Source organism: Crinia signifera, chromosome 1, assembly GCF_055691185.1.
Source record: "Crinia signifera chromosome 1, ASM5569118v1, whole genome shotgun sequence".
Classification (NCBI taxonomy): domain Eukaryota; kingdom Metazoa; phylum Chordata; class Amphibia; order Anura; family Myobatrachidae; genus Crinia; species Crinia signifera.
The window spans coordinates 136,203,177-136,224,437 of NC_139217.1; positions in this window are offsets into that span (position 1 = coordinate 136,203,177).

A 21,261-nucleotide genomic window follows, 5' to 3' on the forward strand; every position below is an offset into this window, starting at 1 on the left:
TTCTGAGCTGTTCAGACTGCAGGGAAAACGGCTCAGAAACGTGTAGGATCCTGCTTTTAACACGTTTCAAATTACCGGTATTTTGTAACCGGTAAATTGATTGTGGAGCTTTCATATTGCAGCTGGTACCGTTTTAACAGTGGCGTAACTACAGAGGGTGCAGGGGATGCAGCTGCTATGGGGCCCGGGGGCTTGGGGGGCCCCATAGCAGCTGCATAGAGCACCCTCTGTAGTTACTACACTGCCTGAACAGCGTCGCCCAGCCCGCTCGTGCTACTGTCACGCACACACAGTGAAACTTGCCTGGCTCCGGAGCTGCTGCCAGTGCCTCGCGAGAATGGAGGAAGCTCCGCAGCGGCTCTCTCTACTGTACCGTGACTCAGGCCTCCCATCTTCCTCCACGGTTTGGTCTGAAGCGGCAGCGCCGTGGTCATTGGTGAGTAATCCACACAGTCCCTGACCGCGATTAACCCCTTTTATACTGCACTAGAGGCCGAGGATGCTTGTGGTTTGGGCCGGGCAGCAGCAGGGGAAGTGTCTATATAACTCCAGTGCACCATACATGGCCCTTTCCTCTCCTCAAAGTACAGCTGGAGTGCAGTGGTCCCTCTCCTCTTTTATGTCCTCCCAGCTCCCGATGCCTGTCTCCATGCCCCATACACCTATTTCCATGCCCCCCACCTGTCTCCATGCCCCCTCAACATTTTCCATACTCCCATCCACCTTTTTACACCCCTCCCCTGCCTGTGTCCATGCCCCCTTTGTCTCTATGCCCCCATCTGTCTCCATTACCCTCCACCCTGCTTTTCTGCCACTCTCCATGCCATCCCTGTTTCTACATCCATGCCCCCTCTGCATCTGTCTACATGCCCCCTTTGTCACTGTCTATGCCCCTTCTGCCTCTACATTCTTACTGTTGCTTGGTCTTCATGCCACCTCTACCTCTGTCTCTATGCCTCCACTGCCATTCTCTCTGTTGCTATGTCTTGGCTTTTTCTGTCTTTTTTAAATACTATTACTGACCACACTTCATGTGTGACACTAGCCCGTACAGTTATACGTCACTGTGCCATGCCCACTTTGGTGTTAACTTGATTGGGGGGGGCCCCTAAAAATTCTTGCTATGGGGCCCACAATGTTCTAGTTACGCCTCTGCGTTTTAAAGCAGTTAAAAATCGGCAATATGCCGTGTTAAAACTGCAATGTGAAAGGGGCTTCAGTTGGTGTATCAGGGGCTGGTTCATATAAATAAGGGAGATGGTGGTGCAAAACAGGGGATTCCTGAAGCGTTTTGCTGCGTCCCCAAAAGCAGTATTATCAATAGAATGCTTTAGCTGCTGTTTTGCACCACCATCACCGCGACTTGCAAATTTATTGATCTGAGCCATGACATGACAAAAAGTTTGAGGTGTTGACGGCCTTCAAATTTCCCAGATTTAAATCTGATCGAATGTCAAATTTTAGCTACAGTATGGAGGCTGCATCTCACAATTTTCAGGACTTAAGGTGCCCATACATGCACCGATCCCGGCGGTGCGATCTGTGCTTTGAGGTGCATCTCATCGCACAGTACATAAAAGTATGTGCTGCACATACTTTTTGTACTTGCTTTTCATCGCATCGCATTGCATGCACAACGCATGCACAAGGCGCGCAATGAGATGCGATGCTATTTTAGCCCAGAACGCACGCCGGGATCGCTGCGTGTATGGGCACCTTTAAAGGATCTGCTGATAACACCTTTTGCTGCTAGATAGGAGGAATCCCATATGAGACTACACATAGTCTCTCTTAAATTGAATGTGTGCCAAAATTAAATAATCATTAAATAATCAGACTAATTTTATGCAATTCTGATTGTCATTATTAATATTTATGCATTTCCCTCAATATCCTTGCCAAGTGGTTTTAATGAAAAATAAATAGAAGGAGGGATAGTGGCAGTAATGCCTAGTGCTACAAAGCAAAATGTGTGTTTGACCTCCAGAAGTAATCCCAGGGAACATTGTGAAATGTTTATTTAGCTTCTGCTGATTACAAATACATTCTGTGAACCCTGCATAAGCATATTTCATTGTGGCTATCATTTTACAAATGTTTTTAGCTACTATTCTTCCTTTGCAAACTGTTCTTTAATATACTGGGTTAATTGCCAAGAGGATGTTAATCTAAGATCATTTTTCACTTTCATACAGGGAACTCAGAGTATAATGCCAGTCCAAGGCTTATCAGTATCTCTCCTGGACTAGGATTCCCCTTGGACATTGCTGCTTTGTCTTTAAATAACACATTTAGGTATACAGTACTAGAGCTAACTGTACTCATTCTGCTCTATACAGTATATGACTGTTTACGATTTACAGCATACAGATGGAGCCGGGCTCCCTCTTGCTGGCAAATCGGCAGAACGTCACCGCTGGCGATCCGCCAGCAGCCCGGCGTCCGTCTGACTGAGACGCGCGTGCGTCTCATGCGCACGGGCGTCTCAGTTTCTGGGCGGCGGGGCGACAGGAACCCTGTCCGTCTCCGCTTCAGGGAGACGGACAGGTTTAGGTGGGGGTGCGGGGAGGTGGTGGGGACCCTGGTTGACTGCCGACAAGCTGGCGAGGACCCGGAGGAACCGTGCGAAAGGGGACGCGCGCGCATCTCGTGCGCGCGTACCCTCTCGCAAATACAGATGGCGGGTGGCGGGGGATGGCGGATGGCAGGGTAGTGGATAAGAATGAGAGATTGTGATCAGTATCTCTCATTCTCTACACACAGAGATTTGCAGTCACTTGGTAAGCAATCTGATTAGGTTTTGACTACATGCACTGACTTAGTTAGCAAGAGATATTTAATCTCTTGGAGCATACACACGGAGAGATCTGTACTTACTTTCTAAACAACCTAGTCAGATTGCTTAGAAAATAGCACAAATTTTCTCTGTGTGTATGCCCCTTTAGTCTATGTCCTCTTAGTCTGTGCACCAACGGATCCACAGTTGGACAGAGCTAGAATGGGACACTTAAATCCCATACACACTAGATGATGGGTTCTACCAGAGGCGTAACTAATAATTGTGCGCCCCCCTGCCGAAAGTGCAGGGGGGCGCCCCCCCCCCCCCCCCCCCAAAAAAAACAAGCAGCGGGGAGCCGTGGCGCGCGCGGGGGGATTGCGGGGGGAGAGCGTGTGTGTGTGTGTATGTGTGTGTGTGTGTGTTTTACCTTGGCCCGCATCCGTCCGCGCCGGGTCCCGGCTCTCCCGGCTACTGCTGCTAACGAAAGTGACACTTGGAAAATGGCTGCCCCCATACAGCAGACGAAAAACTGTCTGCGGTATGGGGGCAGCCATTTTCCAAGTGTCACTTTTTGTATCAGTGAGAGCAGCGCTGCGGCAATAGCCGGGACCCGGACGGTGCACACAGGCAGCCAGACAGTGACTGTCGTCCCGCAGCCCCCCCGGCGCCCACATACCCTCAGCGCCTCCCCGCCACGGCGGGGGCTGCGGGACGATAGTTACGCCAGTGGGTTCTACCACCGATATATTAACAATATTGGGTGAACGATATAGCCCTTACACAGTGAGCTACTGTATATCATTCAGTGATGTCACCAGCCCCCCACTGCTTACATCGCTCATTGTCAATAGTAAACATTTTGCATGCAGAACGGGAGTGTGCATTGTTAACGATATTGAGCATACACACTAAAAATAGTCTAGTGTGTATGGGACTTAAGACTGGGGGCCCTAATGAGAAACATTTGGGATGCAGGAACAGTTTTATTGTACACATGCACAAGGAAATGCGCATGTGGTCACACATTCCTCTATTTCATGTCATGTAGGCAGGGTGTACTTCTCTTGGGGTGCTCCCACTCTCATGCACATAGCACATGAGACTGTTCATTTTCATTGCTGGTAGGCAAGATGGGATAAAAGGGCAGCTTCAGATGGAGGCAGAATGGGGGGGGGGGGATTCCCTGACATTGAGCAGGTACCCAGCGGCCGGGTTAACAGGGGCAGATGTGACAGGCCCCAGTGGCTGGGGAGTAGATGGCGGGGAGGGGGGAAATTACAAGCTTTTTGCAATGGTGGGGGCCCAGTATTTTTAGCTATGCTACAGCATATTCACAAAGAGTCACACATACATACGTACAGTCACTCACTTATACACACAAACACATACATAGGGGGTGATTCAGGTTGGGATGCAAAAGCAAACTCTTTCTTTAATGTACAAAACCATGTGCACTCCAAGTGGGTCTGATGTAAAACATGTGCAGATAGAGTTACATTTGGGTGGGGTGTGTTCAAACACAAATCTTAATTACAGTACTTACAGTACTACTTGGCGGCTGTAATAGAAACAGACTGATCAGGGCCGGAGCTGATGTCACATAACTTCCCTTCAAATGCCTAGGCACGTCTCCATTTTCCCTGACACCCCCAGAAAATGGACGGTTACCCCCCAAACTGCTGGCTTTCGGTCAATCAACTTGCATATGACCAACATTAAAAAAGTAGCAGAATTTTATCGAAGGATGGTCTCGTGCATCCATACTACTGTACATACCATATGCATGTGCAGTCTATCAATAATATCCAGGCCTGTGAATTAGCAGCCGTGCGATCAGGTCTGAATATGCCATAAGTGCCTCCTAGTGCAGTAGCATCAAATTTCCTACCGAAGGATCCACTGAAAATGCAAACGCACAAGTACCAAATGTAAAAGCAACAGTATGCCTTTTATGAACCTTAACCCCATGAGTGGTGGGTTTTCCTGGGGCAGGACAAACCTACCAGGACAGGTTTGTCCTGCGCCAGAAATACTCACCACAGAATGGGCAGCCGTTGCTTTTTGCATCAGCCCCTGCTCCCCTGGGTCTGCTGCTTCAGGCTTTGGCTGTTTGCGGCTGCTTGGAGAAGTTCTGAGCCACTCAAGGGTGGCTCCCAAGAGCTTGGATGTTCGGGAACTCAGGCATTCATGTGTTCAGGTGCCAAACCACATGAACGTCTGAGCAATCCTGAGTGTAGCAATAGTACCACACGGTGAGATTTAATAGGATGAGAGATTTAGAAAGTGAGAGATTTGGTAAGAAATCTCCAGTTTTGGTACTTGTGTATTTTGGCGGCGCCCGATTTCAGCATTGTGCGATGAACGCATCGCATCGCATGCCATGTACCCGATGGCATGCGATGCGATTCGATTTTGACCCCCTATGCGATGAAAAATCGTATAAGCACCCTAAAGGGTGCTTTTGAGCACCCTAATGGGTGCTTACAATGTTAAATGCACCCCCCACGCCACCCCCCCACTATAAACGTGAACCCGAAGTGTGGCGAGCGCAGCGAGCCCGCGAGGGGCGGCGGTACGCGTCCTACGACCTTTTCATACCCCCACTATCCACGTCGGCGTGGAGTTGAGAATAGAAAGTGTGGTGAGCGCAGCGAGCCACCGAGCCCAAAGCGTGGCGAGCGCAGCGAGGGGACGCGGATACCTTCACAGGTATCCGCGTCCCCTGGCGGGCTTCACAGGTGTCCGCGTCCCCTCGCGTGGCTCGCCACGCGGACACCTGTGAAGCCCGCCAGGGGACGCGGATACCTGTGAAGGTATCCGCGTCCCCTCGCCACGCTTCGGGCTCGGTGGCTCGCTGCGCTCGCCACACTTTCTATTCTCAACTCCACGCCGACGTGGATAGTGGGGGTATGAAAAGGTCATAGGACGCGTACCGATGCCCCTCGCGGGCTCGCTGCGCTCGCCATGCTTCGGGTTCACGTTTATAGTGGGGGGGTGGCGTGGGGGTGCATTTAACATTGTGAGCACCCATTAGGGTGCTTAACATTGTATAAGCACCCATTAGGGTGCTTATACAATGTTTAATCGCATCACATCGCATCGTATGGCATTGTATGCCATGTACAATGGCATACAATTTGAAAATTGTATGCCATCGCACACTATGGCACGAAATCGCATTGCATCGCATACCATCCCATGCGTTATGGTATGCAATGCGATGGGCGCCGCCAAAATACACAAGTACCCCAGTTTTTTTAAAGTGGCAATCATTTACATTGCAAAACCAGTTTGATTTTGCAGTGTAAATGATTGCCGCTTTAAAAAAGCTGGAGATTTCTTACCAAATCTCACACTTTTTGAATCTCTCATCCTATTAAATCTAACCCTCAGTTTCTTTGAACAGTAGGTCACTAAGCTATACAACATTGAAAATGATCCATATACCCCCCAAAACTTTTATCTCTATAGTTCATAAACAGTCCTTCCCCCAAAAAAGTACAGACACAACATTTACCGTTGTATTACATGTGTAGATATATTATTCAATAGATTAGTTTATAAAGACTGTTAAACTTAGCATTACAATCTCAGCTTGTATATAAGAAATACTTCATGGTTGTTTTTACTTTTGTTATGCATCAAAATGTTTATGTTTATCACTATTGCCTCATTTTTTTCTGTCCTGTGATGCTTTTATCAAAAAAAATATTTACTTATTGTAGATAAAGCAGCCTCAATGTAGGCCAGGTGCACTAAGCTTCAAAAGTGATAAAAGGGAGAGTGATAAACAGCCAGTCAATCAGCTCCTATCTGCCATGTAACAGACTGGGTTTGAAAAATGGCAGGCAGGAGCTGATTGGTTGGTGGTTTATCACTCTCCATTTTATCACTTTTGAAGCTTAGTGCATCTGGCCCTATAGCTTACTAGATCTAGCGCGAGAAGGGTTTTGTGTGTAGTGTAGTATAATCAGCAAGACTTCCACACAGCACGAAAGTAGGAGGCATTTTGGTTCTGACTCCAGGACCCCCTTAAATTAGAGTTTTCCAGCAGCTTAATTAGTTATTTAATTACCAATAAAAAGTCATGTTAGAAATATTGAAACCACATGTTAGGTATGCACCATATCAAGTATACTAAAACCACATACAGTATATTTGAAGTGCAGAATAAATAAATATTGGATATCACCTGCAAACATTTAACAAAACCAGCATAATCAGTAAATCGCGGCAAACAAACAGCGACCACAAGTGTGGTGTCTTGCGTTCCACCAACTGGAACTTGTATTATAACACTAGAATAACCAAGTAAAAATTTGGTCAAAAATGCAATTCACAAGTAAACACATAAACAATAGTAACTAATAATCTTCACATATCTTCTCTTATCTCAAAATATCATCCAACACGACCTCTACGCTTCTCCCAAGATTTGTGTCTCTCATCCACAGTCATTACTCGCTCCCATTGCCGACTGCAGGACTTTCTTCGGGCTGCACCCACTCTGTGGAATGCCCTCCCAAGCACAGTCTCCTCCAGTCTCCAAACCTATAAGCGTTCCTTAAAAACTCATCTCTTCAGGCAAGCTTATCAAATCCAAAACCAGTCATAGAACCTTGCATTCTGGTGGAATAGATGCAATAAAGAATACAGTATCTATCCTTATGTATCAATGCCTATTTCCCTATAGATTGTAAGCTTGCGAGCAGGGCCCTCCTGTCTGTAAATGCCCTGTTTGTTGTATCACTGTCTCCTTTGTAAACGGAATATGCTGCGCTATATAAGAAACTGTTAATAAGTAAATAAATAATAATAGATTGAGAAAGGTATCGTTGACTATAACTAGTCATGGTGCATTAAATTAACAGCAAAATGGTAATCAATAAATACTAGTATAACTAATAAGTAATCTACATGATACATTGAGCCCTATATTTACAGGCACAAACCCAATATTGTGTGATTACTTTATCAATAAAACAGAGTAACAATACATTAGTATATTGTAACTGATTCTAACAAGAGCACACATTTATAAAAGATGATGTCTTTGGCTAATGGTGTCATAGTTGTTATGAAATATTAACTAACAACTTCGTACACAATATCAGTATGCTAATGCTTATATAGAAGAATAATACAAAATACATAATATAAAAGCATGCATACTGTATGTGTACAATTTAAATAAAAATGCATACATATATATATATATACCTTTAATCATAAAACAACTGCGCCTCATCATGAACGAATCATGTACAAATATAAGCCAGAAATCCAGTTAGGAGCTGATTAATTGGTAGCTATTCTCTATCTGTATTATCACTTTTCAAGGCTTAGTATATCTCATCCACCCAGCAGCACTTTCGGGGGCGGAACCTGATCTATACATCACCAAGCCCCGCCCCAGTACTGCAAATACAGAGATTTGTGGGTCTCCAATGAGGGGGGGGGGGGGGGAGTAAATGATGAAAACTATGTCATTTTAGCCCCACCCCCTTCCCGAAAATCTGCAAATCACCGTATTTAAATGCCGACTTCGAGGAGTCGGGAGGGTATGCGGGAGGCTTGCCTGCCTTTCCGAGGGTGTGAGGGGGACCTGATTTTTGGAAGCATCCCAGCCATACTGTTAGGTGTGCTGCTTCTAGTTTTGTTATTTAGCTGTCGCTATGCAACCTGGACTGGGATTTCTCTGCAGCAAGCACACCTGCACTGAATCCCTCATTTGCTGGTGACCCTTTATTAGGGTTTCTGACCAGCTGCTCCCTGCTGGTGATATTTCCTGTTCCTTTTTTATCTTCAGTGAAGGGAGCTTGTGAAGTCCTTTGAGTTTTATCTCCAGTCTGAGTTTCTAGCTGTGTGTCTGCAGTCAGGCTCCTGTCCTAGTGCAGTACGTCTGCCCTGTCAGCGGCCTGGTGGAACCGGGGTTGGGGTGAACCTAATTTATCCCTTTGAACGTGGCTATTATAGGTGAAGTCTGTCTATAACCTCTGAAGGGATTAACAGAGTCGGGGTTGGGATTGTGGCCCGTCCTCACCTCTATGCTTATGGTTATTGTCAGTTACTCTTGTCTGTCCTATGTCCCAGATTCAGTTTAGTTTATGTCATTTATTTATCCTTATCATCCAGCAACTGCTCCAGGTACCTATATACTGCTATAGATCCATGTTATATCCCTATAGAACAGGGGTTAATCCTAACACATTCCAGGAGGGTAGTCTTCCCTGCATCCAACTATTATTCAAAAGTAGGCAAGTATGAAGCAGGTACTTCACCCTAGGTGCCATCTAGATTAGAATGATCTATAATCTAAAGCAATAAAAAAATAAAAGTTTCCAATAATAGCTTGGCATGTGAACTTTGCGTGACTCCTTTTCCTACCTAAACTAATCTATTATCCTGATTTATTTCAGCGTGCAAAGCATATATACTAAGTTAAACCGTGGTTTTCACACCTGTCCTCAGGACCCACTAGCAGGCCTCATTGGCTGACTGAGCACCTTGACAGTAAATGAAAAGAAGTGAGATAGCAGTTGTCTCACCTGTGCTTCAGCATGAATACTGTTAAATATGAGCTGCTAGAGGAGCCGGCAGACAAGTATAACAGCCGCTGCAGTATTCTCGAGGTAGCTGTGTGTGAGTTTTTTTTCCAATCATAATAAGGTTTATTTTCTCTGGCAGATTATGCACTGCAGCAGGGGAGACAGCAGTAAAACACTATGATTTTAACCTTAGTCCTTTGCAGAGTTCTTACCTCAACATAATACCAAAGTGTGTAGTGTTGCCATGGAACAATGTTTTTGTAGTACTAAATTCCCACCATTCTTTGCTTAAGAAACACATTTATATAGATATTAACAAGAAGAATTCTAATAAATAGTTATTCAAGGGCATCAATGCACAAAGTCAAAAATGATATCAACTTAGTAAAAATAAAATACTCGTTACTTATCGGTAAAAATGTATACGCTCGCAATTAATGCTGTAAAGGTTATATAAAAATAGTTGTCATTCTTTGTGGCATTAAACGGTTCCTAACATACTGAAAGAGGATTCTCAAACAAAACTTTTATTCATGTTCTTAAGCCCCTACACCAGGGCCGGCTTTACCATTATGCACTATAGGCAGCTACCTAGGGCGCCAGGATCTGGGGGGGTGGGGTTACCACCAAGTCTGCTTATCAAAAAAATCAAGGATGCCTATGAGGATTGTTGTACTTAATGCAGGTGGCTGCTGTGGAACTTCCAAGACCTCACCCCCATACTTTCCTTTTAGGCATACGTTTCTTCTTTGCTGCCCTCTCCTCCTTGTACTCTGTTGTGGGTGGCAAAGGGAGGCCTCCAGGGAAAGCATGGGACTTGATAAATTTCCCAGGGGGCTAGGAGGACCACCTAATTTTTGGGAGCTTCCCTGCCATTACTGAATGTTAGTCAAGTATGCCTCAAGGGGTTGGAAAGTGGATATTAGTGGCAGGGTGCCTAGGATGCTGAGAAGCCTTACACTGTCCCTGCCGTACACACGGGGTGATGGGGGAGCTGGTGTTGAGTGACGTGCTTAAGCATGGATCACTCTGCACACATTGCTGCACACTTGCGATGCTCCTGTGATGTGTGCTGAGCGATCCATGTGGAACACAGTTATGCCTATGCTAATAGGCAAAACAATGTGATCTTAGCATGACCCATGGAAGAGGGAGAGGGAGAGGGAGAAGGAGATTGCCCTTTCGGCCAGCAAGAGATAGCACTAGGTTGGAGCCGACAACTACAAAATAGGAACTCCGTACGCTACCACAACCTCCTTTACCACCCGGACCCCAGGGCTCTACAAGGGGATGCATATTGCCATTATTCCACCCCCCTTGAGAAGATCAGTTGAGCAGACACAGTAACGGGTGAGATAACTGCAGCGGGACATGTTAGACCTATCCTCAGCAGGAATCTGTCCAGGAGCTTCTCCAGTCCTCTAACAGACACAGAAGTGAAAATGCTACTTATTGAGGTACCCCATTCCCCCCTCTGACAGAAGATCATTAGGATGAATACCGAATACCCCCACAGGCTTATGGTCAAACCACTCGGCAGCCATCCAGTAATTACAGGCTACTAGTGCTGGGTATCAGTGCCAACTTGTGGGTGATTTTAATATCACAGGGATTCCATCAAAGCTTATAAATAAATGCTCATACCTTCCCAATATTCCATCCTCATCTGTGCATCCACGCATGTGGTAAGGATCCCAGGAGCCTACCATTCGGACATCTACTTTTCCCTATCAAAAGAAAGGGAGTCGGGTGACAGTATACCACCCAATTGAATAAATAAATCCAGTGGCGTAAGTTCCTACCAGGTGCCCGGAGGCAAAAAATATGGTGGCGCCCCCATCGGTGAATGTGCAGTAGCACAGCTGGGGGGGGGGGGCGCCACAACTGTGGGTATGTGCCACAAATAAATTGCCCTCATTATCCCCTACAGAGAAAAATTTTCACATTAACGCCACCAAAGAGAAACATTATACGCCACGCAAAAAATGCATTCCCGCAAAATAAACACATTATTCCATACAAAAAAAGACCCACATTATTCCAACACAAAAACCCACATTACAGTATACACACTAAAAACATTCCACACAAAACAATCACATTATTCCCACTAATTAAAAACACATTATTCCCCAGAAAAAAATGCACTGTTCTAACACAAAACACATTCATAAAAAAATACACACCCCAATTTTTTTTTAACCCCTTCCTGACAGAGCCAGTTTTTGTGTTCCTGACAGAGCCCTTTTTTTCAAATCTGACATGTATCACTTAAGTGGGGAACTTTTTTTTGCTTTTACTTATCCCAGTGATTTTGAGATTGTTTTCTCGTGACACATTGTACTTCAAGTTAGTGGTAAATTTTCGTCGATACAGTCTGTGTTTTTTTGTGAAAAATACCAAAATGTCGTAAAAAAATGGAAAATTTTGCGATTTGCAAAATGTTAAATTTTCTGCTTGTGAGACAAACAATCTTACCACTCAAAATAGTTAATAACTAACATAGACCATATGTATACTTTATGTTGCCATCATTATTTCAACCTCATTTTCATTTTTTTGGACACTAGGAGGCTTAAAATATGAATAGCAAATTCTCAAATTTTCAAGAAAATTTCAAACACTGATTTTTTTAGGGACCAGTTCAGTTCTGATGTGACTTTGAGGGACTTGTATGTGAGACACCCCCATAAATGATGCCATTTCAAAAACTGCACCCCTCACAGTATTCAAAACAGCATTTTGGAAGTTTGTTAACCCTTTAGGTGTTTCACAGGAATTAAAACAAAGTGTAGGTGAAATTTCAAAATTTCATTTTTTTTGCAGATTTTCAATTTTAATACATTTTTCTAAGGAACACAGCAGATTTTACTAGAGAAATGTGACTAAAAATTGATTCCCCCAATTCTTTGGTTTTCATAAATATCCTATATGTGGCCCTAGTGTGCACGGTGACCAAACCACAGGCTTCATAATAGAAGGAGCACCTACTTGATTTTGGAGCCTCCTTTTTATGAGATTATTTTTTAGGCACCATGTAGGTTTCTAGGCACCATAAGATGCTAAAAGTTAGGAACCCCCCCACAAGTGACCCCATTTTGCAAACTACACCCTTCAGGGAATTCATCTAGGGGTATAGTGTACATTTCAAACCCCCAGGGGTTTCACCAATTGTGGTACAACTGGGCAGTGAAAATGAAAAAAATTAATTTTTCATTTTCACAGCTCAGTTGTATCAAAATTGGTGAAACCCCTGGGGGTTTGAAATGTACACTATACCCCTTGATGAATTCCCTGAAGGGTGTAGTTTGCAAAATGGGGTCACTTGTGGGGGGGTTCCACTGTATGGGTGTTTCGGGGGTCATTCAACCAGAATCTGTGCTGCAAAATCCAAATATCACTCCTTCCCTTCTGAGTCCTGCCATGCACCCAACTGGTATTTTTTGGTCACATGTGAGGCATTGCCGTACTCGGGAGAAATTGGGGCACAGATTTTGGGGTGCTTTGTCTCCTTTATTCCTTGTGAAAATGAAAAATTTGGAGCCAGAACTGCATTTTTGTGTAAAAAATTTAATTTTTCATTTTCACAGCTCAGTTGTATCAAAATTGGTGAAACCCCTGGGGGTTTGAAATGTACACTATACCCCTAGATGAATTCCCTGAGGGGTGTAGTTTGCAAAATGGGGTCACTTGTGGGGGGCTTCCACTGTATTGGTGCTTTGGGGGTCTTGCTAATGCGACATAGCACCCACCAAAATTCCACCAGAATCTGAGCTGCAAAATACAAAAATCACTCCTTCCCTTCTGAGTCCTGCCATGCACCCAAATGGTATTTTTTTGGTCACATGTGAGGCATTGCCGTACTCGGGAGAAATTGGGGCACAGATTTTGGGGTGCTTTGTCTCCTTCATTCCTTGTGAAAATGAAAAATTTGGAGCCAGAACTGCATTTTTGTGTAAAAAATTTAATTTTTCATTTTCACAGCTCAGTTGTATCAAAATTGGTGAAACCCCTGGGGGTTTGAAATGTACACTATACTCCTAGATGAATTCCCTAAAGGGTGTAGTTTGCAAAATGGGGTCACTTGTGGGGGGGTTCCACTGTATGGGTGCTTCAGGGGTCATTCAACCAGAATCTGTGCTGCAAAATCCAAAAATCACTCCTTCCCTTCTGAGTCCTGCCATGCACCCAAATGGTATTTTTTGGTCACATGTGAGGCATTGCCGTACTCGGGAGAAATTGGGGCACAGATTTTGGGGTGCTTTGTCTCCTTCATTCCTTGTGAAAATGAAAAATTTGGAGCCAGAACTGCATTTTTGTGTAAAAAATTTAATTTTTCATTTTCACAGCTCAGTTGTATCAAAATTGGTGAAACCCCTGGGGGTTTGAAATGTACACTATACCCCTTGATGAATTCCCTGAAGGGTGTAGTTTGCAAAATGGGGTCACTTGTGGGGGGGTTCCACTGTATGGGTGTTTCGGGGGTCATTCAACCAGAATCTGTGCTGCAAAATCCAAATATCACTCCTTCCCTTCTGAGTCCTGCCATGCACCCAACTGGTATTTTTTGGTCACATGTGAGGCATTGCCGTACTCGGGAGAAATTGGGGCACAGATTTTGGGGTGCTTTGTCTCCTTCATTCCTTGTGAAAATGAAAAATTTGGAGCCAGAACTGCATTTTTGTGTAAAAAATTTAATTTTTCATTTTCACAGCTCAGTTGTATCAAAATTGGTGAAACCCCTGGGGGTTTGAAATGTACACTATACCCCTAGATGAATTCCCTGAGGGGTGTAGTTTGCAAAATGGGGTCACTTGTGGGGGGCTTCCACTGTATTGGTGCTTTGGGGGTCTTGCTAATGCGACATAGCACCCACCAAAATTCCACCAGAATCTGAGCTGCAAAATACAAAAATCACTCCTTCCCTTCTGAGTCCTGCCATGCACCCAAATGGTATTTTTTGGTCACATGTGAGGCATTGCCGTACTCGGGAGAAATTGGGGCACAGATTTTGGGGTGCTTTGTCTCCTTCATTCCTTGTGAAAATTAAAAATTTGGAGCCAGAACTGCATTTTTGTGTAAAAAATTTAATTTTTCATTTTCACAGCTCAGTTGTATCAAAATTGGTGAAACCCCTGGGGGTTTGAAATGTACACTATACTCCTAGATGAATTCCCTACAGGGTGTAGTTTGCAAAATGGGGTCACTTGTGGGGGGTTCCACTGTATGGGTGCTTCAGGGGTCATTCAACCAGAATCTGTGCTGCAAAATCCAAAAATCACTCCTTCCCTTCTGAGTCCTGCCATGCACCCAAATGGTATTTTTTGGTCACATGTGAGGCATTGCCGTACTCGGGAGAAATTGGGGCACAGATTTTGGGGTGCTTTGTCTCCTTCATTCCTTGTGAAAATGAAAAATTTGGAGCCAGAACTGCATTTTTGTGTAAAAGATATAATTTTTCATTTTCACAGCTCAGTTGTATCAAAATTGGTGAAACCCCTGGGGGTTTGAAATGTACACTATACTCCTAGATGAATTCCCTGAAGGGTGTAGTTTGCAAAATGGGATCACTTGTGGGGGGGTTCCACTGTATGGGTGTTTCGGGGGTCATTCAACCAGAATCTGTGCTGCAAAATCCAAATATCACTCCTTCCCTTCTGAGTCCTGCCATGCACCCAACTGGTATTATTTGGTTACATGTGAGGCATTGCCGTACTCGGGAGAAATTGGGGCACAGATTTTGGGGTGCTTTGTCTCCTTCATTCCTTGTGAAAATGAAAAATTTTGAGCCAGATCTGCATTTTTGTGTAAAAAAATGTAATTTTTTACAGAAAAATGCAGTTCTGGCTCAAAATTTTTCATTTTCACAAGGAATGAAGGAGACAAAGCACCCCAAAATCTGTGCCCCAATTTCTCCCGAGTACGGCAATGCCTCACATGTGACCAAAAAATACCAGTTGGGTGCATGGCAGGACTCAGAAGGGAAGGAGTGATATTTGGTGGTGGAATGAATGGTGGGTGCTATGTCGCATTAGCAAGACCCCCGAAGCACCAATACAGTGGAACCCCCCACAAGTGACCCCATTTTGGTCACCAGCTTTGGGAGGGGGGCTGGCGCTGCGGCTGGCGGGGGGTGGGAGGGGTGCTGGCGCTGCGGCAGCCGGGTGGGTGGGAGGGCAGGGGGCTGCCGGGTGGGAGGGGGGGGGCTGGCGATCGGTGGTGATCGGTGCTGTACTTAACAGCACCGATCACCACCGATCACTGTGTTACCGAGCGGCTTAGCCGCCGGTAACACAGAAAACGCTGCAATTGGCTGTTCACATTTGAACAGCCAATCGCAGCGATCGCCGCGAGGGGGGATGTCTGCTGTCAGGGACAGCAGACATCTCCAAACTGTCACCGCGTCTATAGACGCGGTGACAGTTTAAAACCATGACGTATATATACGTCTTCGGTCGGGAAGTACCTCCCGACCATGACGTATATATACGTCATATGTCGGGAATATCTTTATATATATATATATATATATATATATATATGTATGTGTGTGTATGTATATATATATATATATATATATATATATATCTATATATATATGTGTGTATGTATATATATATATATATATATATATATATATATATACACACATATATATATATATATATATATATACATATATATATATATATATATATATATTATAAGGGCACGGTAGTGCCCTTATATTAAGGCTGAATCCAACGAACGGATTTTTCCCATAGGGAACTTTTCGGATGGGGGCATGGTGTTTGAGGGACTGCACCTCAAAAGTGACTGGACGTACTGAGCTGAAATTTGGCACGTACGCGTAGAATCGTCAACCGGTGCTGCTTGCCAAATTTCAGGGCGAAATATTAAAAAATGAGCAATTGGTAGCGATCTAAACTTCCAACTGCCAGTTTTTTTCTGAGACTCCAGAAATGACACTTTGTCACCCATGTTAGTCTATGAGGGTTTTTTTGGGAAGGCATAACTCGGGGTAGAGGAACAATTGAGACTTGGGGTTTGTTTTATTAGGTAGATATTTTCCCAGTGGAGTGCCTTTTGGGGTTGAGGATTTTCAGATAGGTGCAGTTTTTTTATAATTTAGTGAAACGTCCCCCATTATAAAGATAGGAGAGCTCAACTTGTTGCGCAGCCGCACAAGCCAGCAGCTGAGGGCGTACACAGAGTGGCTTCACTTGGGTGTACCAAGATGGCCGAATCCTGCTCGCAAACTGAAATAATTTGTGTAAGTGGATTTAGCTGTGGTTATGTTATAGTGGGAGTGGGGGTGGGGGACGCTGTGTGTTTATTAGCCCTGACACTGTTATATTATAGTTTAGTAGGGTCCATGGTGCCGTGCCAGAGGTGGCTGTAAGATGAGTGACGTCATCTAATTTATTCGCTGCACTCGTGCACTGCCGGGAAATTCAAAATGTGCTTTCTGTGGGGAAGGGCTCACTCAGGGTGGTATATGGCAGGGGTGGTGTCTCCTCGCAGCATTCCCAGTATCCTGTCCCCCTGTGATCCCCCACAGCATCCCCAGTGTCCTGTTCCCCTGCAGCATCCCTAGTGTCCCGTCCCTCTGTGATTCCATGGCAGTATTCCCAGTGTGCTGTGCCCCTGTGATCCCACGCAGAATCCACCATCCCCCCCACAGCATACTCAGTGTCCTAGTCCCCCGTGATCACCTGGCAGTTTAGGCGTACGCATGGGGGTGCACATGCACCTAATAATGATCCCCCACCCCCCCGCACAATTTTACAGGAGACAAGCTGTGCAACTGAACGGGGTGCTGCACAGCTTGTCCCCGCTGTTGCATTGCAGCTGACACGGCTTTTACAGAGCCTGTCACTTTCAGGAGAGAGAGCAGTGGGGACGGAGTTTACAGGGAGTGTAGAATTACATAGGAGTCAGGGGGCGGAGCTACACGGAAGTCAGGGGGCGGGGCTACACGGGAGACAGGGGGCGGGGCTAACCTGGCTCAGGGCAGCTACTGGCCTACTGCCCACATTGCTGCTGCTGTCATGAAAGGAGAAGAGGGACAACTACACATCCTTCCAGTCCAGGCATGGCTATAAGATTACCTTAAGTTCCTAAGGCAAGTGAGTACTACTGTGTGTTTTTTTTCCCTGTGAAATGAAGTATGTAAGGTGGGTTAGCATTAGGCTGGAGGAGGGAGGGTTAGATTTAGGCACTAGAAGGGACATAGAGTTAGGCTGCTGGGGGACTTAGAATTAGCTGGTGGAAAGGGAAGGTTAGGCCGCAGGGCAAGTGATTGCATCTGTGTGTGAAAGCCTGCAGGCCGCATGGTGAGGTAGTGCATCAGTGGGATTTAGCGCAGGCCGCAAGGTGAGGGAGTACGTCAGTGTGACAGAGCGCAGGCCGCTGAGTGATGGAGCGCGTCAGTGTGATTTAGCGCAGGCCCCAGGGTAAGGGAGTGTGACAGAGTGCAGACCGCTGATTGAGGGGGCGCATCTGTGTGATAGAGTGCATGCCACAGAGTGAGAGAGCACGTCAGTGTGATAGAGCACAGGCTGCAGGGTGATGGAGTGCGTCAGTGTGATAGAGCGCAGGCTTCAGGGTGATGGAGCGCGTCAGTGTGATTTAGCGTAGGCCCCAGGGTAAGGGAGTGTGACAGAGTGCATGCCACAGAGTGAGCGAGCACGTCAGTGTGATAGAGCGCAGGGTGATGGAGTGCGTCAGTGTGATAAAGCGCAGGCTGCAGGGTGAGGAAGCATGTCAGTGTGTTACAATGCATCAGTGTGATAGAGAGCAGTGTGATAGAGCACATGCTGCTGGGTGAGGGAGCATGTTAGTGTGATAGAGCGCAGGCTTCAGGGTGATGGAGTGTGTCAGTGTGATTTAGCGCAGGCCGCAGGGTGAGGAATCATGTCAGTGTGAAACAGCATGATAGAGAGCAGTTTGATAGAGCGCAAGCCGCGGGGTGAGGGAGTGTGACAGAGCGCAGACCACTGAGCGAGGGAGCGCATCAGTGTGATATAGTGCATGCCCCAGAGTGAGGGAGCACGTCAGTGTGATAAAGCGCAGGCCGCTGGGTGAGGGAGCGTGTTAGTGTTGATAGAGAGCAGTGTGATAGAGCGCAGGCCGCAGAGTGAGGGATTGTGACAGAGCGCAGACCACTGAGCGAGGGAGTACGTCAGTGTGATTTAGCGCAGGCTGCAGGGTGAGAGAGCGTCAGCGTGATATAGTGCAGGCTGCAGGGTGAGGGAGTGTCAGTGTGATTTAGCGCAGGGTGAGGGAGCGTCAGTGTTATATAGTGCAGGCTGCAGGGTGAGGGAGCGTCAGTGTGATATAGTGCAGGGTGAGGGAGCGTCAGTGTGATATAGTGCAGGGTGAGGGAGTCAGTGTGACAGAGCGCAGGTCGCTGGGTGAGGGAGCGTGTTAGTGTGATAGAGCGCAGGCTGCAGAGTGATGGAGTGTCCCAGTGTGATTTGCGCAGGCCGCAGGGTGAGCGAGCATGTCATTCTGATAGAGAGCAGGACACTGGGGGAAGGAGATTGCTCCAGCTACAGCTCCCGGCTGATGCTGTTGCGCTGCCCAGTTAAGTTAGGTAAACTGTAATATTTGTCTCCAACATCCTGTCCCACTTGCGTATGTCACTCACACACCCACTCACACACCACTGTCACCCATATGCCACTATCACTCACTATCACTGTGTGGCATAATGTGTAATGGGTATTACAGTGTTTGGTATAATGTGTATCGAGCATTTCGGTGTGTTGCATAATGTGTAATGAGCATTATTTTCTCTCTCCCATTGTCCCCCCTTCTCCTCTTTCTCTCCCCTGCGCTCTTCCTTCTTCTACGCAGTAGGGTCTGCACCGTGACCGCTGTCCTGCTTCAGCCGGGTCCTAGACGCTGCCAGGGTGCTGCTTCAGCTGCTGGGTCCAGGAGGGTTCTCGTTGCTACTGCTGTCTTGCTCCAGCTGGGTCCAAAAGGGTCCAAACTGCCCCAGAGTGTCGCTACACCCACCACACAGTAAGAAGCACACCAGCACTCAGACATCTCCCCCATCACTGACCTGACATCTGTACCCCCCCACCAATCACTAACTTGATAGCTGTATCCCCCCTGCCCCACCCATCACTGACCACTGCAGACCCTGCCCCTGAACCGGCACCCCATCACTGCATGACCTGAAAGCTGCACCATCATCCCCTTCCCCCCCAGCCGTGAAAGTAGAAGCCTCAACTCCCACCAGCACTAACAGCAGCTACGCCATCCCCATCCTCCCCCCAGAAGTGACAGTAGAACCCCCAACAGTTATGTCTTTCCCATTGGGCACAATGGGCAGTTGCCTAGGGGCCCACCCCAATGGGGAAGACAGCACTGCCTCGGGAGCTGCTGCGGCTGGAAGACAGTGGGTGCTGGGACCTTGTAGCGCTTTTTGCCGAGCAGCGTGGCAGGAAGCGCTGCTGATTTTTAAAAGACTGGCTGGACACAGATAAGGTTTTTCAGAAAGTTACAGGGTTTTTTAAATTTAGTGAAATATGCCCCATTATAAAGATATAGCATTTCAACTTGTTGCACTTGCACAGTGGCCACCAGTGCATACTTAGAGAGACTTCACTAAAAAGGTGTACCAAGATGGCTGATTTTATTACAGTACAGAAAGAGACGCTGGCATTTTCCATCCCCTCTTGACACAATCGCAACCGTTACTTTGTATACCGTTACACTGTATGCATGGGGCTCAGTTGTCACATTCCCCCCATCACACTCGGTCTGAGGGAGAGACACGTGTGCACGGCACTGCTTATTTACATATTACCGCCTCTCATACTGTGATTAACTCCCTCGTTGTTGTGCCAGCTGCTGATTGGTCAGACGTCCTGTCGTTTGCAATTGCACCTGACACTTCCTGAAATTAGGCTCTACCATGTTCCTGCTGGAGGACTGTAGCGGTGCATTGGAGGGCAGCAGGGAAGTGGAGGCTGCTACTTGGGGGAACTAGCGGAGCTTTGGAGGGAAGCTGGGAAGCGGAGGCCGCTGCTCGGGGGAAACTAGTGGCACTTTGGAGGGAGTCTGGGAAATGGAGGCCGCTACTGGGGGAACATGGAGTCCCCCCCCCCACCCCCAGTGCCAGTCATTGTCATGAATGTAGAACCCCAGGGGGGGACGGGGGGACAGGGAGTGCCTGTCAGTGCCATGTATGTAATACCCCTTCGGCATATGTCCCCTTCCCATGTACACCCCATCCGCATGACTGTTCCACCTTCCCATACATATATATACACCCCCTCCCCATATACATGTCCTACCCCTCCTACACATGTCCCCTTCCCATACATATATACACCCCCTCCCCATATACACGTCCTACCCCTCCTATACATGCGCACAGAGGAGACGCTGATGATCAGTGGCAAGCTGGGGACGGGGGCAGGGTCCCTTCATCCACACTGGAGACTTGGCGTCCACGGCTCCCCCGCTTTCAGTCACCGCTCCCCCTTCTCACCCGCGCCCACCGTAATCACGGGCGGCCCCCTTTCTCCTGCATCCCTATACCTGCTGCCATCGGGCGCCCGAGTCCCTAGCCCGGCTGCTGGTAGGAGCCGGGTCTCCTCCTGCAGTGCGGGCGTGCGTAGATGGCCTGGCGTCGGCCAGGGAACTGCAGCCAGAGCTGCGAGAGGAAGAAGCTGTGAGGAGCCGAGGACAGCGGCCGCTCACCTCCTGCGGTAGGAAGGCGGGTAGTGCCAGGCTTATTGGGGTGCTTAGAGCGGCTGTAATGACTGGGACTGTGCTTGCAATCATACTGTGGGCCGTGCGTGTGCATTATTTATATATATATATATATATATATAATATATATATTGGGGGATATGTGTGTGTGTTTGTGTACAGCAGTATGTATAGTTTGGGACGTGTGTATGTACAGTATAT